Source organism: Rhipicephalus microplus, chromosome X, assembly GCF_043290135.1.
Source record: "Rhipicephalus microplus isolate Deutch F79 chromosome X, USDA_Rmic, whole genome shotgun sequence".
In the NCBI taxonomy this organism is placed as follows: Eukaryota; Metazoa; Arthropoda; class Arachnida; order Ixodida; family Ixodidae; genus Rhipicephalus; species Rhipicephalus microplus.
In genome coordinates, this window is record NC_134710.1 from 188051768 (window position 1) to 188079148 (window position 27381).

The following is a 27381-nucleotide window of genomic DNA, read 5'->3' on the forward strand; positions in this document are numbered from 1 at the left end:
TTCGACCAGCGCCGCCCTTTCGCATACGTGTGTACGTGTTCACTCATTTAACACCCCCTCCTACAACCACGTTAACCAATTTAGCCATCGACCCAAGTAAGTCGCAATTTAACACCCCATTTCACAACCACGTTAACCAATTTAGCCATCGACCCAAGTAAGTCGCACTTTAACACCCCGTTAACCAATTATATGCTCCGCATCCTCCTCAGTGTTCCCCCGAGGGAAGCTGCGGGCAATTTTTTTAGTTTCTGTTGATCCCGGACGATTAAACGAGTCGAGGTATAGTATTGAATAGGCGGCCAGGATTCTGAATACGCACGTAGTTGAACATTTTTGGGAAACGTTGCACGCCCCTTTAAGAGGTGAACTTCAGCGCGGCTCCCGTTGTGTGTATTGTTCCAGTATAACGTTGGTTTGTATAGTATACCTATAGATAAAGGTGACACGCAGTTGCGAGTTAGCATGTCTTCGTGTTTAGGGTGTCTAATTAGCTACGTATTCTACTACTTACGCCACTGTTGTATGTGTAGCCCAGATATGTTTTCCATATAAAGTACACGTGCCCCATTAGGTGTATAATGTTGGAGCACGAAATGATAGTACGCGAATGAGCGTACTCTACAGATAAAACCTCCAGTGTTTGTTCTTCTGTATGTTTGTGTTACGACAGGGAAACCCAATATTACAATAGACTCAACGCAGTTTAGTCGTTTAAACGCGAAAGCTTTTGTAGCCGACAACGGCATGCGTATAGCGTGTTTAATTTTGTTGCGGTACGTTGTGGTCTGCGTCGTATTTGGTTATATTTTAAGTAGCTTTGCAACGCGCTTTTCAAATTGATGCCTTTCAGTGCTTGATTATTTTTCGAAAGGTTTCTGAATTCATGTCGAGCACTTGCCTCAGCTGACACTGCCGTGTTCACAGCTAAAAAGCCCAGCTCCCCGAAGACGGAAGTTTGTCTGTTGCGGCATATCGCCATACGCGTTGCCCCCGCTGGAGTTGCTGTGGAATGTTTCCAAGAATGGCGAAATATCTATACAGCAGCCTTCGAGATTATCAACCTCTGATTGTTATACTTCTCCAAGGGCCGCACGAGTGCGGTCGCTATCTTCGCGATTCGTTGACCCGAACCCACTGCGAGGATGAGTCGTTCACCTGTCGTCGAGTTGGTCCATCCCATGTGGCCGTCCCTCGTTGCCGATGAAATCGAACTGGGTCACATTTCCTCCCCTGAGCGCTCTTCGTGTCTCCCGTCTTGGAAGTATTCTCCTGTCACCATCTTACTTCCTTGTCGCAGTTAAGCTATTACATATCTCTTTCTCGAATGAAGAATCCTGTGGCTGGGAAATGATGTGCGGCCTCCGGGATCAGTGCGTGTGTTACAAACCATCGCAACGTTAATGCCCTTGCAATAACCGGGCATGCAATAGACTTATTCCATGTTTGTAAACAGTGGAAGGTGCCACCGCCGACATACTGAAGCACCTGTAGCGACGTCGTGGCGCTGAGGCTCCGCCCAGCCCAGTGCTGGCCGCCGCCCTTTGTGATCAGGTGACTACTGGCAGAGCAGCTGCAAGGCTGCCTTTGAGCACAGCGCGTCGGGGAGTTAGGTGGGAGACTCCTCATTTTTATTAATACTTTACATAATCATTTTCATTATAACTCTACAAGCAATTCTTGGCTTTTACTTGTAAAAGCCTCGCTATGTTTTTGTTGCACGCCGTAGCAGGAGACAGTGAAGCAATGTTTACTGCATCGAGTTGTGTAATGTGCAACTCAATCTAAAGGTAGAAGAGCGTTATAGCATTTCGCCGCCGATTATGTTGCGGATGGGTCTCGGTGGCGCCATACTAGCGTTAACCTTTCCGTTTTGTATTTAAGTTGAACAACTAAACGAGCTGTGACATGGCAAAATTTTGAAAACGATTGGGTTAGTGCATTGGGCGTTTCCTGACCTCAGTTCACATTACGAGATACAGAATTGAGAAAACATTAGTTTTAACAGCCCCAGGTGGCTGCGACCATATATGCATTATGTAAATGTGGTGGAGGGTCCCCAACACTACGCGCTCGGAGGCAGCCTTGCAGCTGCTGTGTCACGTGGGTGGTCATAGCGGCTGGTGGTGGGCTGGACGGAGCCTGAATGCCGCGCCGTCGCTACAACTGCCCCAGTATGTGGACGGCGCCTACCAGTGTCTGCAAGCATGTAATATGTATACCAGTATCAGCTGTGTCATTGGGCCAGCTCTGATATCTATAGCGTGTTCGGTATTGTCGTTGGTTTTTATGGTGACGCTTCATTTCGATTCACGATGCATACCAACCACCTCATACATATGTGATTCGAGGAGCTTTTCGCCAAATAGAGACGACGATGAATCGCTCGCGAGTCCGACGTGTCTTCAGTTTCTGCGGCCACGAAACATTAGTGGTTCCTAAATGTATATCCACCTGGGAGTGCATAATTAGTTTGATCAAGCCAAGCTTTATTCGTCTTGTTTCACCTAGTTTGGCATATCTGCGTGGCCGGTTTTTCAGGCCCCGGAAACTCGGCGCTAGTTTCGGTTTCAAAGAACCTACACGCACGTAGCGGTTGCCGGGCATCCTGAGATCTGGTTGAACGGAGTGAAGTTAATGTGAATGTTCGCATTTATTGGCTTTTATAAAGGTGCTTGTATAGATTGACACTGTCACACTACGCGTGTTTGTTTTTAAATACAAAACATGGGATACAGTTTATTTGTGCCGATCGAGTTTACTCTTACTGAGAAATCGGTCAACTTTCGGCTCTTCAAAAACACGAAATTAAAAAAGACTAACAAAATTTTACGTATGGCCGGATCGCCCCAGCGGACCTCAAAGAAGGCATGAGTGCATGCGCTTGCACGCGAACCGGGAAAGGGTGGCTTCCGCGGCAACCCTCCTGCTCCCGATTTTTCGTCCTTCCCTCTATTTGGGGACCTCACCAGTGACGTCATTGAAGAAATTTTTCTGTTCATTTGTGTCTAGTAGGATAACCGGCAACCGCCCCGCCGCGGTGGTCTTGTGGCTAAGGTACTCGGCTGCTGACCCACAGGTCGCGGGATCGAATCCCGGCTGCGGCGGCTGCATTTCCGATGGAGGCTGAAATGTTGTAGGCCCGTGTGCTCAGATTTGGGCGCACGCGAAAGAACCCCAGGTGGTCTGAATTTCCGGAGCCCTCCACTACGGCGTCTCTCATAATCATAATATAGTGGTTTTGGGACGTTAAACTCCACATATCAATCAAGGATACCCGGCAACCGCCAGTGGTACAATCGGCACTGCCGCAGCCGAGTGCAAATATATGGGAGGTATAGGGCGTTCCCGCCCCAATTTTCTTTGCCGGCTGACCTCGATGATTGTCGTGTCAGAACTGGACAGATCCTTGGGTGACTTGTCGCGGCTCTGAGATGTTGTAGCATACACACTCGCATTGTGTTCGCTGTCGATATTTCGCCCGTCTGGTACTCATGTCAATAGATTTTAAAGCCTCGTCTATAAATTGCTATTGTTTCGTCTCCGAAGTCCACTTAGTCAAATCATCGCTGGAATACACGCCTGCAGGGAGAAAGTCCGGTCAATTTTTCACCGCTTCTAGTCGGTTCGCTATACGCGGATCCGTGTTTTAGAGGAAGCGGTCCTGTTCTGAATGGCCTTCGGGATAGCCGTGATTGTAAATGAATTTTTTCCTGGCTAAGTATATGCGGCCTGCAGTAATGGGTGACAGCCCGTAACGGCCGGTCTGTAGGCGTACGAGGTTGCGGAATTTAATTATTACGCTCCGAGTGCACTGCGTCGCCACTTTGTCTTCACTATTTCTTATTACTAGGAATCAGAAAATGGACAACAGCACGTAAATTCAAATCTGCGACATTAACGCACAAATTACACCTAGCACTGGGATTGAACCTTACCCATTGCACCACATGGCGCTGTGGTGCAATGGGTAAGGTGTCTGTTTGCAAACGAACTTGCATGTGGTGCACCGCATGCAAGTTCGTTTTGTCGCGGTGGTATGTACTTATATACGAAGTGGTTTCCAAGCCGTCGGCGGAACGTGCAACTTTTTTTTTTCTGTCATATGCACGTGCTTGAGCGTGTGTTAGTTCAGCGAATTGTTTTCGGGGCTTCATGCACTTACAGCCGCGGTCTTCGGCTGCGACTTCGGTACGTATATGGTGCGCCGTGACGTAAGAGCGATTAACGTGTGTTCGTGCATCGTTTTAGCGCTTCTCTGTCAACCGTGGGTGTGTCGCTCACCGAAAATGTGCGGATACCAGCGTGCCGAGTTTATCTTCAGCTCTCGGAAGCCACGTACGTTTCTCCCAAGTGTGTGTGTTGTGAGCGATTCGTTTAGCGAGGTACGCTTGCGTCGGTGACAGCAGCCCATTCTCAGCTGTTCGAAGACCATTTTTTTTGCACGTTAACGTTACACGGCTATTATGGGGTGCCTATAGACTAACATGTGCATTTCGTGCGCGAGAACTATCGCGAGCGGCACGCTTGGGCTGCAGCACCGTTTTAGCATTTCGACGATCATCTTATTCTCGCAGTAGCATTTGTGCGCGCTATTTCGCGATATTGGTGGTTTTTTTTTTCATTTTCAGTTTTCAACGTATTTCTATATACGGGGATTGGCTACCTTTACCTTTATTCAGAATCACACTGCTGTCAAGTGAATGCCGAAATGTACGCTAATGTCAAGTATGGCGTCCACAAATTACTGGTGGACACGTCATCCTCCAAATAAATAGTTAATGCTTTTGTGCATCTCTTTCTCGAACGTCTGCGTGCACACGTGCTCAAGAGATGGTGCTGAACGATCCTGAAAATCTTTATTGTTAATGCATGCCTCAATAAAACAGCTGTTTTATTTAGAAAATGAGAATATTTTCTATAGCTGGTACCTTATTTCCATAGCAGTACACACTATACGTTACAAATGCCGTGCTGGAATACGAGAACTGTAGCAGATATTCAAGAGTGAAAAATTGTCGGTCGCCTGCGCTCTCCAGCTGACTTCTGCACCTTTTTGTTAAAGTTCATCATGCAATTACACAAATAATAATAAAACGTGAACCTACCAATGTTCAATGTTGATCACTTTCTGTTTCGCTGTCTTTCGTTTATTTCTTTAACAATGCTTTACCAAGTTGTTTTGTAGAACATGCATGAGCATTATCATTTACAGGCCAGCGTATCATTTGTGGTGCATGAGCAAGTATTCTTTATTTTCATTGGATGGCAAATGTTATGCCTCGACAAGGGATAATAGGAATGTTATTCGTATCAATGGACTCAAAACAGCGTTTGCCCAAATGCAAAGAGATGTATGATATCCTGCACACGGTGTGCCGTGTGGTACTGAAGTGATGCCGTCGTTTAGACCATCTTGTAAAAGAACAGGTGGGACCAATAACTCTTGCTGCTTCGCCAGAAGAGTCTTCCTGCAAAAGATATGAAACAAAGAGGTGCACTGTTTTTTCAGCATTCCTGAGATCGAATGTTTTACTCAAAACTATGGCTCGACTTTTTTTTTACTGCACATTAAAAAACGCATAATGAAATGAAAGATCGAGATGTTGCTTGCCGAGATTTCGTGCCAGTTTTGCACTTAGTGAGCAAAGCGCAGAGTGCGTCGTGAAGCTTTCATGTCGCGCGGCGCCGTTTTTGCATACGCCTGTAAGCACTACTCCTGCGCCGCGCGGCAGGCAGCCGCCCCCTGCAAACAGGATTTTTGTCAATATATACGTAGGAGCGCGCCGCCTCTGTGCCGTCCGTCATCTGGCACCTGACTTAGTGTGCCACATCGAAACTTTTTCGAAGGCATGCCTCATTGCAGCGCAAGACGGATTTGGCGCTTTAAAGGCAGTCATTTGCGAATGAAAATTCGATCGTGTGGTTATTACTGATGTAGCCAGGAAGACGCCAAGTTTCTGCGATTGTTGCTGTTTGCGTGATGTACATTCGTGTACCGCCGGTTCTACCTCGACTGTCTAAGACATCGCTGACTCGTAATCAACCGTCGCACGACGATAAAAATTATGGAGTTTTACGTCCCCAAACCACAATATGAATGAGACATGCCGTAGTCGAGTGCTTCGGAACTTTTGACCATCTGGTGTTCTTTAAGGTGCACTGGCATCGCACAGAACACGAGCCTCTACCATTTCACCTCCATCGAAATACGTCCGCCGCGTCCGGGATCGAACTCGCGACCTTCGGGTGTCAGATATGGCTATTGTTAAGCCATATCTCAATGGGGCGCAAGCCATAAGTGGCGCCCTTTCTTTAGCAGCGCGTGACTCTGCATCTCTGGCGTGATTAACTTTTCTCAAGGCATTTTGGTGCCCCGCAAGGTTGGCTGCGTATACAGCTGGAAACGTCTTAAGTATCCCGCTACTGTCAAGTCTGCCTCGAGTACTGTTTATGTAGGCTTCACAAAATCCGTGGTTTGTGGATTGCAAACACTAGACACTTTTATTTGGGCGTACGTATTGGGCCCACGTACGCAGCATTGCCACGGGAGAGAACAGCGTATGTGCAGTACGTAGCGTATCGATTCCAGAGATGCGCGCGTACGCCCGAAACAAGACGCTGTGTACGTAACGCAGCGCTTACTATGCTACGTTCTCGAGAGACCTCGAAGAAACAAGAACGAGAGTATATGGTGACAGCAGTGGCGTTCGACGCAGACAGCCACAGCGGACCTGATTCAAGGCGTGTGTACCTTGCAATGGAACCATCTTGCTAGGAAGCGCAGCCACTATTACAAAGAACACACAACACAAGCGCTTAACTTCAACTAAACGTTTATTACAAACGTCAGAGTTTATAAAGGGGATGAAAAGAGAAAAAGAATTAAAAAATGAATAAAAAAGATAAAAATGGTAGACAACAAAAAGCACACGTGCCAGTCCCGTACATTACTATCCGTTATTGTCTATCACCCCATCCAAAAAACAGTTCTTTCCGCGTGAGCGAGATAGAGGGTGAGGGTAGAAGGCGTTGTCCATAGATGTGAAAGATTCGTACTATTCTTTACCCCATAAAATGCTTCTAGAATTTGTTGAGCAGTGCATAACTTGAGCATGGTGCAGTGACCTTTCAGAACACTTGTGGTATGTCAGTGAGAGGTTTTCTGGATTTACTGGCTTTGTACTTAACGTCCACATTTGTTAATTGGAATGGGAACACCTATATCCAAAAACAGGGTATTTGTATTGGTTCGGCTATTGCACCTGTCCTTAGTGATATTTTTATGGCCCACTTAGATCGATTAATTGATGAGAGGTTGTCGGGAACTAAGGTTTTAAAGATCTTCAGGTTTGTGGATGATTATTTGGTTTTTTTGAAGTGTAATGCCAAAGAGTTTCAAAGTGTTGCTATTTTGACACTTGGAGTATTTGACAGTTTGTCAGCCTCTGAAACTTACACATGAAATGCCCTATGGTGATACGCTCAGGTTCCTAGATCTGTCGTTGCAATTTCAAGATGACCACGTTTGTTGGCTTTATGAGCCCAGGAGCAAAAAGCCATTGTTGCCTTTCTGTTCTGCCCATACCAAAGTAGTGAAGAGGTCTGTTGCACGAATGTGCCTTTTTAATTCGTTGAAGAAGTCATGTTTTCACCTCATGAAGAAGAGCTTTGAGCAACAGGTTTTGCGACTGAAGGCAGCAGGCTACCCGCAACGAATGGTTATAAGCGTCGCTGAATCGCTACATAGGGACCTAAAGAAACAAAATAGGGAGCGTATTAACACTTCCCTGCAGGAGCGTAAAACGGCTGTTGTCCCCTATATCCATAGTGTGGCACACAATCTTAAAAAGATTGGTAATAAGGTGGGCGTCCGAGTGGTTATGTCTGCTCCTGAAAAACTGTCCAGAATATGTCGCCAAACTTGTCCTGTTTCGAAAGAAAAGAAAGGTTGCCAAATTAAGCATCGCAATAAATATGTTGAGTGTGCACAGTCGGTTGTTTACAGAGTGCTCTTGTCATGCGGTCTTGTTTATGTGGGAACAATTGAAAGATGCATTAATGAAAGGCTAAAAGAGCACCACAATAAAGTGCAGAAGGGTACTGATGGTCACTTGGCGGTCCACTGTAGAGAGTGCGCTTGTGTGCCGTATTTCGATAACACCTGCGTGCTGTATCGAGACAGAGATTTGTTAACCCGTTTGATAGTAGAAGCGGCTGAAATGACGCGCGATGATTTTGATTGTGTTAGTGCACCCTCTATCTCGCTCACGCGGAAAGAACTATGTTTTTTGGATGGGGTGATAGACAATAACGGATAGTAATGTACGGGACTGGCACGTGTGCTTTTTGTTGTCTACCATTTTTATCTTTTTATTCATTTTTTAAATTCTTTTTCTTTTCATCCCCTTTATAAACTCTGACGTTTGTAATAAACGTTTAGTTGAAGTTAAGCGCTTGTGTTGTGTGTTCTTTGTAATAGTGGCGGCGCTTCCTAGCAAGATGGATCCTTACCAACTGGCCCGATACAATTGTTTATTGCAATGGAAAGCGATGTTTTCATGCCAGACAAGGTAAACTCAAGCGGCGCGTCCCGGCATCCTGATGATTCATAAGAAATTACCTCACGTATCGCGAAAATCCTCAAGAATCGCCTTCGATAGGTTGTGTGCGGGAAGGCGTCTTTTTCTCCCACGCCTCTCGGCAAGTGAACCCGTAAATAAAACGGCATCTTGCTACGTACTTTTATTCATGGTGCAACGTAACATGCCTTGATTACTGTGCGAGATTTCACGCCTTCAATGTGCTAGTATAGTACATCGTAAGGTCATGACTACCTGGTACGCGACGACTTCCTGCGGGGTACGCTAAGCCTCATCCACAGCAGCGCTGGATAGAACGCTCAGGTCGATTCAGTGCGGCCGTGCACGATCAGACGCCGTTCTTGCATTGCGCACCCAAGTTCCAAAACAGCAAATGTGAACGTGCACATTCAGTGGCACCTAAGAATGATGCTAAATATCTACACAGCGAATGCTACGGCCCGACTTTTACGCTGGTGGCTCTTTATACTCTGGCAGTCGGGATGTTTTTGCGCAGATCACAGAGGGCACGTTATTACTGAGACCTAGCATAGCTCTAGCGTAAGCATTCCAAACCCTTGCGTCTCGAATATGACTTACATAGTTGAGTGAAACGCATCGAGGTACGTTAAAGTGCCATTGCACGCTTCATTTGCAGCGTGCGCAACGTAGTTTTTTCCACAGCGCACGCAGATTCCCCGTACGCCCAACTAAAAGTGTCTGTCTTCTGTTCAGTGTGGAGAGGACCGGTGCACTTTCCACGTCGATTCCGGTGGATATTTCGACGCACACGACAGGGATGAATTCCCGTGGTTAATCGGAATATCGCGCGTCAAGCAGTGGGGCCGAGACACTTAGTTGGGTTAGCATAATTGCCGTCTGCGTGTGACGCCATGCACTTTCCTCGCGTACGAGGAACAACCGTCCGTGTGAAATCCGGTCTTGATATCATATATCCGGGTCGGTCACTTTATCGGTCAAGGCCGACTTCGCAATCGCGCCGTAACCACGTGTGCGTTTCTTCGCCCCCCCCCCCCCCCCTTTTTTGTTTCTTCGACATTTGGCTGTTCAATAACTGATTGCTCCCACCACATTTCGTCTTCGGTCGTCACGCAATGTATACCCGTCTCGAATTGCACTCGATTATTAGCGGCTTCCAGTCTTTATGGCGACCGAGCTCAGATCGATCGATCTTCTTTCTTACGCATCTGACTTCGACATAACCGACCAATCTTTAGTGGGAGGAATATATATATATATATATATATATATATATATATATATATATATATATATAACCACTGTAGTTTTTTGAACGGGCCAAACGTACTTGTGAAAAGAAGAAACACAACTTAGCGGTTGTCTTAATTTTATTTCCAATGGCCGGTGGACCGGTTAAGCCAACAGCTAAGTTGTGTCTCTTTTCTCTCTCTCTCTCTATCTCTTTCTCATTTATAAGTAAAACCACTTCGAGCTTGTGGTTAGAGGGCGAACTATCGTGTGGCGACGAGAAAAAAAAAAGATAAAAGCAGGACCTAAGTAATGAGTGCGTATAAAGCTTTTAAATGATTATGCAGTTATTGCAGAGTCCCCCATGCTTACTTGGCACTCATTCATACGGGCGTCTTGCTACGAAACCTAAGTGCGCGCAGTTTCCACAGACATCCTAAAATGACTGAATCGGGCTGCCTTGCTCAATGCATAATCCGCAGTACGACCTGAAAAAGACAAAACAATCACTCGCTTCGTAAACAGATGAAGACGATGTTTTAGCAAAGCGCATAGAATGGGCCTATTTATTGAATCGTGCATGTGCATCCAAGGAATAGCCTGTCCATTAAACTCCGAGCTTGATGAGTGTGGCGTTGGGATCGCATTTAGGCGTAGCGGGACAAGCACTCGGAAAGCACTGTCTGTGAAAGAGTACATATTGATAAGTGCTCTATTTTGTCTAGTTGGACAGCCCTTAGGTGAGTTCACCTGTTTGGCGCTTGAATAAAGCTGGTTGCACGTTTCGTGTGTCGATGATACGTGTTTAATGCATTCTATGGGAGCGCCTCCACGACACGGTTAGGTCGTCCGCCACGGTGGATTAGTGAGTGGCTGTAGGGAGCTCTGCTGCTGACCCGAAGGTCGCGGGTAGGATTCCGGCGGTCGCATTTGAATGGCGGCGAAATGGTTTGGGCTCGTGTACTGTGCAATGCCAGTGCACGTACTTTGTAGTGTGCTGTGAAGGTAGTGTGCTGTGTAGTGTGCTGTGAAGGTAACGCAATGAAGTAATCTTTGTAGTGTGCTGTGAAGGTAACGCAATCTAAGTTACGCTTGCATGTGGTACGGCTGCTGACGTAATTTTTTTCTCAGTCGATGCAGAAAATTTACTCCCATACTCACCTGAAAAAGTTCCCCGATGGGTTGTAAATAAATGAAAAAACCCTGGCACCATGCGAAAACCCCCTACTGAAGGTCCGGACGGTGTTTATAAAACTCCCATCGGCGCGTGCGCTAAAGGACAAGGTCATTTACTCCCATCTCGCCTTATTTCTGTCTACAGTGTAGAAATCTTCAGAGCTCTCCGCTACGGCGTCTCTTGTAATCGTATCGTGGTTTCGGGACGTAAAACCCGAGATCTTATACGTTGTCTGGCCGGACAAAGAAGTGCTTGGTAAGGAGTTGCGTGGGCTACGCGAACTCCTTTCCTTTTTCTTTTTAGTGAATGCACGTCCGAACTTCCACATAAATTATATTCGGCTTTGACGCTTCAATGTTCTCATCTGTGACCTCGTAAACGCAACGAGGACGATGGCCTACTTTATGTCGCCAAACTTCTGTCTCTCCCGTTGGCGCTGATTGAAAATAGTTTTTTTTTTAGATGTGATTAGGATTCATTGGCTACTTAAAACACTTCTTTTCCTGCCACCTTGAGGCTGTTTTGAAAATTTACTCAAATTTCTTCAAGAAATAAACAAGGCATTCTGCTTTAATCTAGTTTGACGCGACAGCAGAAGTTCTCGACGTTTTTACTTAGTTTACCAGTGGGATTAGCCAAGTTAAATAAGCAATTTTCTGTGCATCTGCAGAAGAAACTCGGGAAGAAACAATTTGGCCGCTCAGAATCGTCTGGCAATAAACGCGCGTGTGAGTTCTGTAGAATAATTTTATCAGCGACGCGCAATGCATGACTTGGGTGTGGTAACTTTATTACTGTTGGCGCAACTGTAAAGCGGAAACTTTATAGTGTCCATCGTCGCCATTTTCGTGCACAGATGTAACGCTTCACCGAGCGAAGTGTGAATTCAAGTTGTCTGTTGAGCGAGGTGGCGCATATACTTGTAGAACTCTGAGCAAACGAGGAAGAAAGGTTAAATTGGTGCGCAGAAAGAGTGCAAGTTCCGCGCGGATTTGGAAAAGTAGTTTTTCACAATAGCGAATGTCGGCTGTTATTCCGTAGGTTCCTTTGTGTCGCCTTCTCCGTTTTTCTCTCCCTCTTCCCTTCCATCGTTTTCTTCATTTGCTGACATTTCTCTTGTACAACATTTGAACTTCCACGTTTCTTAGCATTGTAATGTCAGTCTCCTTGGAGCCCCTGACACTGTCTTCACGAGTGCGTCATGGAGCAGTTGCAAAGGGACACGCTGCCATCTTTTGAAAAAGGATCTCCATGAGATCCGCGCAGTGTAATACTCGTTCAGTAAAGTATTAATTGCTTCGCTCTGGCCTCCGAAATTCATACAAAGCGGTCATTGATCTGTGTGTGCTGTTGGAGCTGGTCAGCGATGACGTCGTTCCATCCGTGCTTGAAATACCACGAAAGAGGAAAGTGTAGTGTTTACCACGCTCGCTCCAAAGGCAGATTTTCCAACTCCGTGTTCTAACCTCAGCGGAGGTATGGGGGTAGTATTTTTGTTCGCTGACTGGCAACCATGAAGCTGGCTGTGAAAACGTGGCCTCGCAACGATAGGAGTCGTCCTTGTATGTTTTTATCCACAACAGTGGTGGTCAGTCAAACGGACAGGATGGAAATGAGGCCGCACACCCAATCCCCTTCCCAAAAGAGAAATTTATTCAGCCAATTTCGCAAGCTTCCTTAGTGAGTTGAAGGAATAGTTTGCTAGGCATTCGTGGGGCCACGCGTTGATGCCAAATTAGTTACCGAAGCCGCATGGGCTTTTCGGCAGCGCCGCGAAATGGCGCAGCCTGTGTTAAAAAAAAATGCGGCAGGGAGAAGACTGGCTGTGGTTGAGGCCTCGTGCATGACGCGTTTCGGTGCTGTCAGTGCGTTGTGTCGCCACATTATCAACATGGCTGCAACACTTATCTCGGTACAGTCGTGAGATTTGTTCTGTGGTCCGTCCAGGTTGTAATAATCGGTGGGGTTTACTTGACTAAGCCACGACATGATCACGAAGCATATGTCATAGTGAGGGACCCCGGATTAATTTCAACCATCTGGGGTTTTTGTAATGGCCTCCGAATTCTAAGCTCCCGGGTGTTCATAGCATTTTGCCGCTATCGAAGTGCGAGCGCCGTGACCAGGAATCGAACCTGTGCCCTCGAACGTAGCAACGTGTCAATGCGTGTAAAAGTTGCCAGGATGGGTTCGATCTAGGTAGACACGAGTCGTGACGTCATTAAGCTTTGGCGTGGTATACTGTTAGGCGCTCTGGTCATTGGTCTTTTTTCTTTCGTAATTCAAATTTCTGCGGCTGAATGAGCTGCCATTGGAGAGTTTTTGAATAGGGTCCCCAAAAGCTTGGGCCCCCAAAGCCCTTTTGTGCACGCACGCTTTGGGCTCACGTAGGAGCGAAGAGTTTTCGAATACGGTCTGCGGCGCTTTGGACACTCCCACTATTCTAGGTCACTCTATACGCGTTTTCAAGTTTTCACGACAGGGGGCCGCCATATTGAAATGCGCGCCGCCTAACGGCCGAGTGTGGCGAAATCGCCATCTAGGGCTGCGCGTACTCGAACTGGCCCGTTATTTGTTGGTGTGAGATCCCAGCTAAAACCCGTGTTCGCCAATTCGCTTGCTTAAACTGTTGTATGCGATATTGTCGCACCCACTGACTGATCAGCTGTGCAAGAATGAGCTCCTCTTCGGCGAACGATGGTGCTTCGTCGTCGGTACTATGTATAGCAGCGATTTACGCACAGACGGAATCATACTTGCCTAAAACAGCGAAGTGTGTGGCTGCGGACGCTGTTGTCCGTAGCTGCTACTCTACGTTAGCTACAGCTCATGCCTGAATTATAGGGAATGAGCCGCAGGGAATGGGCCGCACTCGGGTGATGCGAATTCGTGACGCGCTCGATTCGACAGGGGCATGGCGGCGGTGAAATGTACGCGGCTCTCTTCGAAGACCGCGCAGAGCAGCGTGTAAAAGCTCCTTTCGCAGAAATTTCGCTGTAGCGTCGTTGGTAGAGCGCGAAAATTCAGCGTCGTACGCGAGCGAGAACACAAGGTAGATGTAAATAAATAAAAAATAAATGAAGAATATAAGTCCTCGCGGGGATCGAACCAACGCGTTGTGCGTGGCAAGAAGGTGGTTGTGTTACGCGCACAAGCGTTCTTAAGACTTAAGCGTTCTTAAGACTTAAGCAGAAACCTTAAGACTTACAAGGAGGTTTCAGCTTAAATTGAGGACGACGCAGCGGGCAGTGGGAAGGTAAATGGTAGGTGTAACCTTAAGAGGTAGTTGTAACCGTAAGAGTGGTTAAGGATATCACAGCTGAAATCAAGAAGAGGAAATGGACATGAGCCGGGCATGAAGCGCGTAGACAGGATAACCGTTGGTCATTAAGGGTAACTAACTGGATTCCCAGAGAAGGCAAGAGGGTTAGGGGGAGACAGATGATTAGGTGGGCAGATGAGATTAAGAAGTTTGCGGGTATAAATTGGCAGCAGCAAGCACAGGACCGGGTTAACTGGCGGAACATGGGAGAGGCCTTTGTCCTGCAGTGGACGTAGTTAGTCAGGCTGAGGATATATATATATATATATAATGTGTGTGGCGAGTGTACTTGCGCAATTGGGGCGAGTAAGTGCTAAGAAGTAAGCATGAAAGTAGCCCTAAAGCGCAAATTAGATTAGGGTGAGATGAAAATATTGACGGTACACGTAAATTTAGATGTTCATTAATATAACCTCGATGTGGTCAAAATTAATAATCCGCCGTTCTACGCTATGATGTGCGTTTCATATAATCTGCGTTACAAGGAAAGGGCGGTGCGCTGCCATTTGAGGCGCCAGGAGGTTGTCTGAGAACCAAGAATAATGAAAAAAAAACTTGAGAGAGCGAATATTCGTCGCGGCGTGATGCATGTGCCTGCCACAGGACTATAGCCCGGAAAAGACTAAGTACTCACTGAAATGAAATGCCTGGATCGCCCAGTAAGACCTATTTACCTTTCAAAGGGACTAGGATTCAAGGTGGGGTGTAATATTTAATCGTAATTGGATCAGATGAGGAAGGGATATTTAGTGCAGTGCTAAGGGGGAAAAAAAAAAAAGAGCGTGAGATATAAGTGGATTCTCTACAGGCGTAGGTAAAACCCGACAGGTGTATGAGTCAACAAATGAAATATCTGGATAACCTAAATGCTGTGGAATGTGTGATAGGTATAATAAAGCGTTATTAAATCGGGGAGGCTAGGCGAACATTTTCTGCCGCCCGTTACACAAGGGATCCTATGAAGATTTTTGTCACCGTCTATACTGAGATTGTGTGTACGCGATGAGTGGGAATGGTCTCCTTTCCGAAGCATCGCTTTGGACGCCGTTCATGTGTCCCGCTCCACAGCGAACCCGAGCGATTGTGAAACCACGAACCGCGTGGGCTTTTTGCTCGCATGATTGCCTCACAAAAATATTCCGGCGAAAGGCGTTATTGCGGAGGCAAGAAAGTGCGTGCGCGACCCAAATAAGATTACAACGGTCATGTTAGAATATCACTGTATTCCGTGAGATGTGAGGAAGTTGACTAACACTTTCCCGACAGCGTTCCGCCGTACTTTGCGCTGCTCGGCTGCTTCCGCCGCATTCTGTTGGTGGGCTGAAATGAAGGAACGCTCGCTCACTTTGATTAAATGCACGTTGAAGATCGGCCTCATCTGTCGTTAGCAGTAATACGATGGTACCCCGGTGAGGCTTGCCTCGTAATGAGATCGTGGTTTCGGGACACGCAAAGAAGCGCAATTAAAAATATAATGAAGTAGAAATGGTGGTTCTACGATATAAACGATAGAAGCGGGGGTCGAGAATCCGAGCAGGGAGATTCTGGCGCGCGAGAAACGCCAGCTGCTGACACTCCCGGTTCGAGCGATCGTTTTCCGCCCGGCATGCCGCCACACTCTGTCCCTCCTCGCGCACTCCAGAGTTCGGCTTGCAGGAATCCGGACGTTCGGCCGATCGTTGCCATCGACCGTTTTGCTCTGCATGTCCCACGCAGTCTGCTGCCCACGAGGCATCTTTGTCTCGCCGCGGTATAGCGTTCAGTACTGCGGTCGCGCAGGCACTTGATGTGTCGGCACGTCACACTGCTATGCACGCGCCGTCGGGAGAGTTGACGTCCTGGACGACGCTTTCAGCACCCGAACGACCGTCTGTTCACGTAGGGATCGCGGTTCGATTTGCGGGTGTATTTATAGGTTTTATGCGAAGCACTTCATAGCGGGTCTCTCGTTCCTTTTTGTCCGCTGTGCCTGCTGGTCCGTTGTTGCTGTTGTACTTCAATTTTTATTTCATCCTAGACTCCCTGCTCTGTCGGTCGGCTTTTATTCTTGATACCGGCCACGCGACGCGATTTATAAAGAAATACAACAATGTACTCGAAGGACAAACACTTACGAAACATGACCTTAGGAGAAGTTATATGCGCAGAAGATGGCTTCGAGGCAGGATTATGTAAGAACGGAAGATAACCCCGTCTCTGTTTAAGAGATTGATGGATGGGGTACAGCGATCCTGCAGAAACCTGTGAAGTAGAAGGACGCCGGTGTGAAGGGCGTCTGATTAATTAGACGCTGCTTGGGCTTCCCTCCTTTGAATGCGACACATTTTTAGGGAACTTCAGTGGCATTGAATATCTATCTATCTATATATTTATCTATATATATATCTATCTATATGTCTATCTATCTATATATATATCTATCTATATGTCTATCTATCTATATATATATCTATCTATATATCTATCTATCTATATATCTATCTATATATCTATCTATATATCTATATCTGTCTGTGTGTGTGTCTGTCTGTCTGTGTGTGTGTGTCTGTCTGTCTGTCTGTGTGTGTGTCTGTCTGTCTGTGTGTGTGTCTGTCTGTCTGTGTGTGTGTCTGTCTGTCTGTGTGTGTGTGTGTGTGTGCGTGTGTGTGTGTCTGTGTGTGTGTGTGTGTGTCTGTGTGTGTGTGCGTGTGTGTGTATGCGTGTGTGTGCGTGTGTGTGCGTGTGTGTGTGTGTATAGCGAGCGAACGTCACATACGCGACGTTCGCTGGCGTTTCGTCGTCTGCTACGAGGAGCGTCTTGCTGCAGTAGCGCCACGTGGCCCGGAAGTATTTCGCTGCCTCCAATGTATGTCGGAGGCGGCCACTTTGGCAACTGAACGTGTTTTATAAACGTTGACCGCGACTGAGATGGGTAACGCAGTCACAGCGTCCTTAATACATGCCGCTCTGGCCGCCAATCTCCGCTTGTGCATCGATTATCACTTCGAGGTCATTTTCGCGCCTGATAGTGATAGCTTGCCATGGTGCCGTGGTTTTCCGTACAAAGAATGAAGGAACAAAGAAAAAGAAAACTTGTTGTTTGACGCCCAAGTTTTCTGTTTTCCTTTGTTTCCTTCGCCGTGGTGTGCCGTAACGGCTGAAGAGCGCATTCCACCCGTTGTGTGGTAGACGTCGTCTAATTGGTGCCATAATTAAACCTAAGGGACTGGCAAGACGCCTGCCAATGAAGATAGAGCAAAGGAGTGAGGCGACGCCGTCGTTCATGATCGCCTCCTTGCCGCGCAGTTTTGGGGGAAAAATATCGGTTGACATAGCTCTGGGTGGCGTCTCACTTAACGTCTTCTCTTTTTCCCTGCAGATGATTGCGTGTGGCGCGTCACGGTCGACTACTTAGGTGATATTGAATCCCAGGCACCGCTCGTCCCCTGGCGTCCTCTCTCCATGGCGTCGCACGGGATGCCCTCCATGTTGCACAGGTATACCTCTTCTTCACCTCTCGTCAGCTGTCCGTGGGCGCACCTTCTGCAGCAGTCTCTCAGAATGTGCGGCCATTTGCTTACAGCTGTTTATTTTTTTGTCTTTTTTTCCCTGCCTGGTGGCTTTGTGGCTTAATCGTGCGCGAAACGTAACGCCAAGACTTACAGCCTATATACTTACTTAAAAAAAATTCCAATATGTGGAAGTGTTTCCTTATTTGCCCATGACGTGTTGTATGGGGCGTTTTTGCTGACTTCTCTGTTCTCCCGTTTCCATCACTCTGAGCATGTGTTCATGCTCTTCTTGACCTCGCAACCTTTATTATGTGCGCTCAACCGTAATGTCTCGCATTTTTTTTCTGTTTTCTAGGGAAACTCGAGGTGCTATTTTTCGACTTATTTTCCGTTATTTGCGTTCGCAGACCCGGACAGCGCCGCTGTTGTCGTCGGTGTCATCGACTCAATGCGGCGTGTATGAGATGAAAAATAAACAACTGCATTCAACAAACTATTCCTATGCAGTGGCGCGCGATAGTGTCGGTAATGCCTGACGACTTTTGTTCGGCGTGTTCTTTCCTCTGGGCAGACATATTTTTTCTCTCTTCTTTCTGTGTGTGGGATTTTCGAATGTGACACTTCACGACACGGGTGCTGGTTGCGAGGTGCGGGTTAGTTACGTAATGCATCACCTTGGCAACAGAGTAAGTTTCGACGTGGCCTTTCGTCTATAGACGACGAACCGAGCCCTGCAGGAGGCACGTTTCATCAAGCGATAACGTGAACTGGAAGCGAAGTGCGACTGGTGTCTCTTCTTTTTTAATCTCTCCCGAAGCAGAGGAAGCCGCGACAGAGAACGGGCGAGTTAGTCTCGATCGGTGATCGAAAGCCGGGAATATATGGTGGAGCTCTGGAATCCGAGTGGCGGGCTGGCTGTCCGAGCGAAATCCCGCAGGGTCCAAGAAAGAGATCGGGGAGCTGTCGCGCGGGTCCCTTGTCGTCGTTTCTCGGTGGCGTCGTGCTGACGCGCTCTATCGGATTTCAAAGGGACCCCGTGCAGAAAGCGTTTCTCCGTGTCACTGAAGCCTACCTCCCGCCATTCCGCAGGGAGGGGCCTTACGCAGGAAGCGCGCAAGAACGTTTTTCTCTCGTGTCAAAGCTCAGCTGCCTCGGCGCATTGTTCATACGCGAGTCATCGACGAAACGAGAAGTTACGGGGTGCTCGATGGGGGCCCCGAAATGCGTTGTGCAGCGGTGCACGAGCTGACTGATGCCTAACCGAGAACCGCAGTTTTCAATTCACCGTAAACTTCTAATCCCGGATGCCAACTTTCTTGTGGTGGCTGGGCGACGTGCGAAGGGTGGGAAGTCGAGCTCCAATTGTTCATGCCAGACCTCGAGCGGTGGGTGTCCTCGGAGCGGCGAAATCGGGTGTAGAGGGAGCCCATCCAGATCAAGCAGCTAAAAATCAATTCGTTCCGGCAGGGAGTGCGCAAGAAGTTGTCGCACGCATCCGGCTGCCAACGCTGCTAACACCTCAAAAACAGCCTCGGTGTCCGTATTCTCCGGAAATGACGGCGCCTCGTTGGCGCAGTTCCGGCGTAGTCTGACTCTTCTAGACGAGTCAACGCACACTTGGGGAGCGGGTTGCTCCGAATCCACCAGTGGAAAGCGCGAACTTGCTCCCAATGGGCAAGTGGAATTCCAAGCCTGCTTTTTGAAAAAGCAGCGCGCAGAAAGACGCGAAACAAGCACTCATAAAAGGACGCAAGCAGAACTGCCGTACTGCAACTGATTTATCCTCGAAAGACCCGGCTTGTGTATGAGAACACGCTCATGCGCGCTGAAAGCAGCGAACAACTGTGAAGACCACAATAAATATTAAAAAACCATATGAATAAAATCGCCAAAAAAGACAGGGTGCTCATAAGAAGTTACAAAAAAAATTGTCTGTTTTGTGTTCTTTTGTGCGCCGTTTCTTCGAAAATCATCGCTCACCAACTAGCCCATCAGTGCATATTAATCTAATTTTGGGTGGTTGAGCAAGAAAACTTGCTCAGCTTGGCCAGTGGAATCACCACTGAGAGAATTACCCTTTTTCTATATATATATATATATATATATATATATATATATATATATATATATATATATATATATATATATATATATATATATATATATATATATAATATGATGGATATAGGCGGATATAAAAAAGAAAAATCTTGCGGAAAAGAAATCCTTATCAGGCGCCGTAATTCGAACCAGCGTGCTCACGATCCGAAGGCGAGCGTCTTAACTACTCGGTTATCCAGGCGCGCTTACAGAACATAGTATAACCAGAGTCCTGATATAACCTTGTGTATAGACGTACTCCTGTATAGACCTACTCCATATTTGTAAACGCCGGAGGCTCCCCCCGCTCTGTGCTTGGAGGCAGCTTTGGAGTTGCTGTGCCAGTTGTTCATTGAGAGCGTTGGCGAGCTTTGGGCTGGGCGGAGCCCACGCGCCACAACTTCGCTACAAGCGCCGCGCTGTGTCGACAGCGCCTGCCGTTTTTCATGGAACAAGTCCATAGACTAGTTTACAGATGGCTTTGAGTGGCGCCCTTATTGGGCTGTGAACTTTTGTGTCACGGTATACGCGTACGCATGAGAACAGTTGCGTTGTTGCATACAATGTTTCATGGCCTTATTCACGTCGCGATATATAAAAAACAAGAAAACACCGGCTTAAGGAAAATGAGCAATATACCTTATTAGAGTTACTGTATATGCATAGGTAGCACATACAGTAATTCGAGACATTATGCAATATTGCTGCATGCGAAATTGCTGCCATGTGTCGGCCGTCGTGTGCATACCGCCATGTTAGAGGCTCAGCGCGGCGCAGTACGCACAGTCTGCGTGTGTTTTGTATACGTATATACGTAAAGCGTATCGACGTGAGGTGTATATTGGCTCATAATCGCAATGCCGACGTATTCCTGCGTCTCTTGCAACACACAGAGATGTAAGCCGTAAACTTTGTCCCTTGTTATTTTTTCAATCTGAAGTTTCCAGCATGTGATCCGCCTACTGCTCCCGAAACACATGTTCTCCTTTCTAAGCAAGTAAGACGTGCAATAGCATTAGTGTTCCCCACAGATTGCTGCACGCCGAAGCAAGGCAGCTTTGGTAAGCGGCTGTTAGCGAAAACGTTGCAAAAACCGCCTTGCTTTGACGTGCAGAATTTTGTGGAAACGCGAATGCAAATGCTATTGCACGTATTATTTGCTCAGAAAGGCGAGTGCAAATACGTATTTCGGGAGCAGAAGCGGGAGCACATTCTCGAAACGTCAGCTTGGAAAAAAATAAGAAGCAAAGTTTACGCCTTACCTTCATTATTCAAGCATTTCGAGTTCCTTTCGAGTTCAAAGACGCCAGCAGTACGCTGGCATTCCGATTATGAGCCATTACGTGCCTCACGTCGATACGTGTCACGTAAACGTACACCTAAATTCACACACGGACTGTGCGCTGCGCAGAGCCTCTAACGCGGCGGTATGCACACGACGGCCGACAGATGGCAGAAATTTCGCATAAGGTTCAGTTCAGGCTGTCAAGGTGGATGGACGTGTTTTTTGAGCGCTCCGGATCGACTGCGCAGATAAGTGTTGTTGCATGTTTTGAGCTTGTCTCTATAATTATAAGGCAGCGGTTGAAATCTTCGTAGCACTTATTTTATGGTACGGCTTTTTCGGGGGCCAGTCACCAGGTATTTATTAGTTAGTGTGGGTGTGTGTGTTTGAAATTTTTTTGTTGTTTTTTTTTTCTTTTGCCACCCCGTTGGGGAGGTGCGCGTACATTGAACACGCAAATTTTGTAGTAGAGCTTGGACTTTCTTTTTTTTTTCGTAGTGCAGGGCTCGAGTTTAGTAATTATCGAGTATAGGGACAATTGGTGTCAGAAAGGCATGGTTAAAAAGACTGTAAAGTGTTCAGGATGTGGTGTGGGTTTGAAAGTGAACCCAAGCGTAGAAGCGGATGGAGAAGAGGCTGATGCGAAGTGTAGGCAATGTGAGGTCGAGGAAAAAATGGAGAAAATGATGGTTGCCCAGAGTGAACTGCTGATGAGAATCGCCATACTCGAGACGGCGTTGGCGACAGAGCAAAAGAAAACGAGGGCAATGGGAGAAAGACTGAAGTCCGCCGAGGAAGTGCTAGCGAAGCTGAACAAAGAAGCGACCTACCGAGAGAACAGTAGGGAACCGGCAACCAGAACGGTGGAGAAGGAAAAGCAAGCAAGCTTGGAAAAAACAGGTTTAGCCGGTTCAACTGTCGCAAGGCCCAGCTTCAGCGAGGTAGTGGTGGGGCAGGAAGGGAACAAAAGAGCCGGCGTCACAGGTGCAAGTAGCCCCCAGGTGCAGAACGCTCCAGCGGAAAAGTCACAGCATGTGATAATCGCCGGGGACTCAAATTTAAATCGATGCACAGAAGCCATCAAAGAGAGGGTAAGAGGTGACAAGGGGGTTGCAGTAGGGGCGTTCCCAGGACGCAAGCAGTCATGAAGCAAGCGAGCGCAAAGCTCAAAACGACAGCTGATAGACGCAACCTCGTGATAATTTCAGGCGGTTTAAACGATGTCCTAAATGAAGATGCAGCAGGACTAGCAGCCACACTGGCGAAAGGCGTCGATGACATGCGCGCCACTTCTCCTAAGGTGCAGGTAGTGATATGCACGATACCGGAGGTACCGGTGCGTGATAGCAACCTGCAAAGAGCGGTGGTCAACGCAAACCAAGAGATATGGCGGATGAGTCGAGAGAAAGGCTTTGAGGTGGTGGAAATAAACAGAGAGGTGCATAGGTGGGGGGGTTTTCAACGAGACAGAATTCACTTCGATGGGCGGCTAGGTCATGAGGTGGGTTGGCGACTTGCAGGACGCGCAGTAGCTTTTTTGGGGGGCAAGCGAGCCCTTCGGGGTGCAGGATAGCTAGTAACGAGGAAAACAACCAGGGAGACTCTTCGACAGGTGGTATGGACAGATACGATTCCAAAGTGGCACCAATATCTAGGATACATAGAGTCCGGGGCATAAATAGACGTAGCCACGAGCGCCGAGACAATTCAGACATAGGGTATATTAACATGCAGGGTGGTAGGAACAGGCTGAAATGGGAAGAGATAGAAGAACAGCTCAGGGAAGAGAGGCCGATGGTATACGGTTTTGTAGAAACACATCTCAGGGACATGGAACAACCTCCGAACAATCCGGACTACGCGTGGGAGTATTGTAATAGAACAGAAGGCAGCAGAAAGGGGGGTGGTATTGGGGCATTCATTCATAAAAGTACAGACTGGCAAAGGGTCAAGCAGGAGTGCAAGGAACATTTATGGCTAAAAGGGAAAGTGGCAGGTCAAATGACACTCCTTGGTTTCGTGTACTTGTGGATGGGAGCAAAGGCCAGAGAGGAAAACCAGGCAATGGTAGAGTGTATATCAAAGGACATTCAGAAGTTAGGAAGAGAGTGCGAGATAATTATACTAGGAGACATGAATGCGCACATAGAAGATATAGATGGGTATACCGACCCGACAGGCAAAATGATCATGGATATGTGTGAAAGGCTTGATTTGATCATTTGCAACAGTACCGAGAAGTGTGAAGGGCAAATAACATGGGAGGTAGGAAGGCTTCAGTCGACGATAGATTATGCACTGATGTCACATAGGATGTATGATAAGCTCAGGGAAATGCACATAGATGAAGGTGGCTCCAGAAGTCTGGGTAGCGATCACAAACGTATCAAGCTAAGTTTTGGAAGAGCAGTGAAAGTGGGAAGGAGACAAGATGAGCAACTACAGGAAAATTTTTATCCAGAAAGGCAAATTGAAATAGCCACTAAACAAATTGAGAAAGTAATCATGGAGGATAATAAGACAGTGTGGACATACACGAATCTAATTAGACTCTTTGAGATAGAGCTTGCTAAGACGCGTGACAAGTCACCCCGGAAAAGAAGACACAAACCCAAAAGTTGGTGGGATGAGGAAGTTAAGAGAGCCATAGCAAAACGCCAGGAAGCCTCTAGGGAACACAGACATGCTAAGCAGCGGGGTGAACCGACAGATGATGTGGAAAGAAAATGGGCAACCTTTCTAAGCTGTAGAAGGGATGCATCCCTTCTGATCAATGAAAAGATTAGAAGGAAGGGAGCTCAGTGGCTGGCAGAGGTACATAAAAAAGATAGAAAGGCAGCTGCGAAATTTTGGAACCATCTAAACTCCCTAAGAAATGAGACGAGCCTAGAGCAGAACTTTATAACTACAGCCCAAGGTGCTAGGCTAGAAGGGGACGAAGCTATTGAATATATAAGAACAAGGGTGACAGAAAAATTTCAACAAAGAAGTACTTTATGCACCACAATAGACAAAGACGAATCAAGTGGTGCAATGGCTCCATTTTCACAACATGAGTGGGAAAGGGCTGAGAAAAGGGTTCCTAGTAGTACATCAACAGGCCCAGATGGCATTCCAATTAGGCTGATAAAAACATTAGGTCCGAAGTCTAAGCAGGCTTTGAGAGAGGCAGTGAGCACAATAATAATCGATGGTGAAGTTCGCGATGGATGGAAACTTAGCAGGATGAGCATGATCTATAAAGGAAAGGGGGACAAAGCTGACATAAACAACTACCGTCCTATAACAGTGACATCAGTGGTCTACAGGCTGGCGATGCACATTATAAAGGAAAGACTGCAGGCGTGGATAGAGGATGAGGGGGTGCTGGGGGAACTGCAGAATGGGTTTCGGAAACACAGGAGGTTGGAAGACAATCTGTTCTCACTGACGCAGTGCATCGAAATAGCAGAAAAAGAACACAGGCCCCTGTGGCTAGCATTTTTGGATATCAAGGGAGCGTACGATAGCGAACGTGGTTCAAAAGGACTTGTGGGGAACACTGGACACACTAAGCGTGGAACATGTAGTCACTAATCTTTTAAAGGGTGTCTATAAAGGTAACAAGGTAGTTATAAAGTGGGAAAAACAGGTATCCAAGCCTGCAGAGGTAAAACGGGGGCTTAGGCAGGGGTGTCCCCTGTCACCCTTATTATTCATGATGTACCTACAAGGATTAGAGGCAAAATTAGAGGGAAGTGGACTGGGCTTCAACCTCTCTTTAGTCAAACAAGGAAAACTTGTTGATCAGGCACTACCAGCGTTAATGTACGCAGATGATATAGTGATAATGGCCAACAACAAGGAAGATTTGCAGAGATTGATGGACATCTGCGGTAATGAGGGAGATAGGTTAGATTTTAGATTCAGTAGGGAAAAATCAGCAGTCATGATTTTCAATGACAACGAAGGTAGTGAGCTTAGAATACAGGAGGTGACGCTAGAGATAACAGATAAATACAAATATCTGGTCGTATGGATAAGCAATGGGACCGAGTACCTGAGGGAACACGAAATATACGTGACGACTAAAGGTAACAGGAATGCAGCAGTCATGAAAAATAGGGCACTGTGGAATTACAATAGGTATGATGTTGTGAGAGGAATATGGAAAGGGGTCATGGTTCCTGGGCTGACGTTCAGCAATGCGGTCTTGTGCATGAGATCAGAAGTTCAAGCAAGATTAGAAATTAAGCAACGTGGAATAGGTAGGCTTGCTTTAGGAGCTCACGGGAATACACCAAATCAGGGAGTACAAGGTGATATGGGATGGACATTATTTGAGGGCAGGGAAGCTAGCAGCAAGATAAAATTTGAGAAGCGATTGAGAGAAATGGGGGAAGAGCGTTGGGCTAGGAAGGTTTTCTGCTACTTGTACATGAAGAATGTCGATACAAAATGGAGGAAGCGAACCAGGAAGTTGACTGGTAAATACTTAGAAAACAGCAGGTGGCCAAACCAAAAAGAACTATCGGTTAAGAAAAAAGTGAAGGAAACAGAGACTGACATGTGGAGAATGGGCATGATTAAGAAGTCCGCACTAGAGATCTATCGAACTTTTAAGCAGGAAATTGCCAAGGAAATGATCTATGATAATACTCGGGGTAGTTCTTTACTGTTTGAGGCCAGGACGGGAGTATTGCGAACCAAGACATATCGGGCCAAATACGAAGGGGTCGACACAGTATGCAGTGCGTGTGGAGAGGAAGAAGAAACTGCCGAACACTTGATAATGTTCTGTAAAGGGCTTCACCCTATAGTTCAGGATGATGGCGCAGAGTTTTTCAAAGCACTGGGATTTAGGGACAGTGAGGGCAAAATAGACTTTAAGCGGGTAGACTTAACTAGAAGGAGGTTATCTGATTGGTGGCTAAAGTCAAGGCATGAGTGAAAATTAAACCCTTCACTGCGAAGTACGAATCCTCAACTTCATTATTTAAAGGAAAAAAAAGATAAATGTAATAGTTAGTTCACTAAGTATTATGGCTAGGTGGCGTTAGCCGCCGCCCGATCTAAAGGGTACAGCCACATCCATCCATCGTCTGTATAGGGGGCGGAAAAAGCCAGTGAGAGTGAGGAGAGTAAAGATCAGGTTATGAAAGAAATACAAGTTTAAAGAAAGGCAGAAAGAGAAGAAAAAGGGAAAGTTAAAGTAGACAGAGCGGAAAAAGCAAGCAAGTGACAAATGGGGAGATAGAGTTACACAAATGTATATGAAAGGAAGACAAAGAAAAATAGAAGCAAAAAACGAAATAGAAATAAGCAGAGACAAATGAAGACATAGAAAAATGAATAAACACGCGAAGAAAAAAAAAAGCGAAAAAAAAAACGAAGAAAGCCGCCCTAGCTGCGCACTTCTATCAGGCATGGACACTTCGGCAAGCGTTTCAGGTGCCACTCACGGAGAACTTTGCGACTTGAGCCCGTGAGTTTTCACGACATTTTCAGCATCGCGCCTTCGTGATCGCTCTGATGTGCATGATATGAGTGTAAATGATACTGAATGCTGTTGCAGTAAAGACGCTCACATCGGCATCGCGCGATGCTTCTAAATTGCGGTATAGTTAGCTATGGCAAGTCGCGTGGAGCGACAGCGTACGCGATGATGGCCGTGTTTGGTTAGCGGTGGTTGTCTCGTCTCTGATCCCGCCGATCACACGTCGCATATCTTGTATAGGCTACGACGCAAATTTAGTGGCTGGCGCTTTAGTCCAAATCGAGAGTTGTTGTGCGTTCAGATGAACAGTGCCCCTACTCGTCTTGTATGGCCGCTCACAGGCATGCATCTTCTGTCGACATAGACAGAAACATAGCGGCTTGCTTTTTTTTTTCGCATTTATAACTTCTGAAGATTACATTATTTGTTTGGCCGAAAGGCATGTTCTATAAGGTTTAAAATGTCCTTGATATGTTGTTCTGCCGCTTCAGATATATATATATATATATATATATATATATATATATATATATATATATATATATATATATATATATAATATGCCCGCCCGCCCCCGCGGGCAGGGACGAAAGCACGAAGACATTGCTTGTTCTGTATTAATAGTGGTGGAGGAAGAGTTAAGGGAGGGGAAGGCAGGGCAGTCTGAAGGGACGCTAACGGCAACTGCTAAGTCGACTTTGATTGTTGTAATAGCGGT

General features: G+C 46.7%; 1 protein-coding gene across 2 annotated transcripts in view; it reads left to right on the forward strand.

Annotated features, from left to right (window-relative positions):
- MYPT-75D (Myosin phosphatase targeting subunit 75D) overlaps window positions 1–27381 on the forward strand; it is a 393518-nt gene that overhangs the window by 64379 nt on the left and 301758 nt on the right. The window contains exon 2 of one of the 2 annotated variants that reach the window (XM_037428768.2): window positions 17670–17787. The exons of the other annotated variant lie outside the window; for it this stretch is intronic. The gene's annotated coding sequence lies outside the window, so the exon portion shown is untranslated. The remainder of the gene's footprint in view (window positions 1–17669; window positions 17788–27381) is intronic. 2 annotated transcript variants of the gene reach the window in all.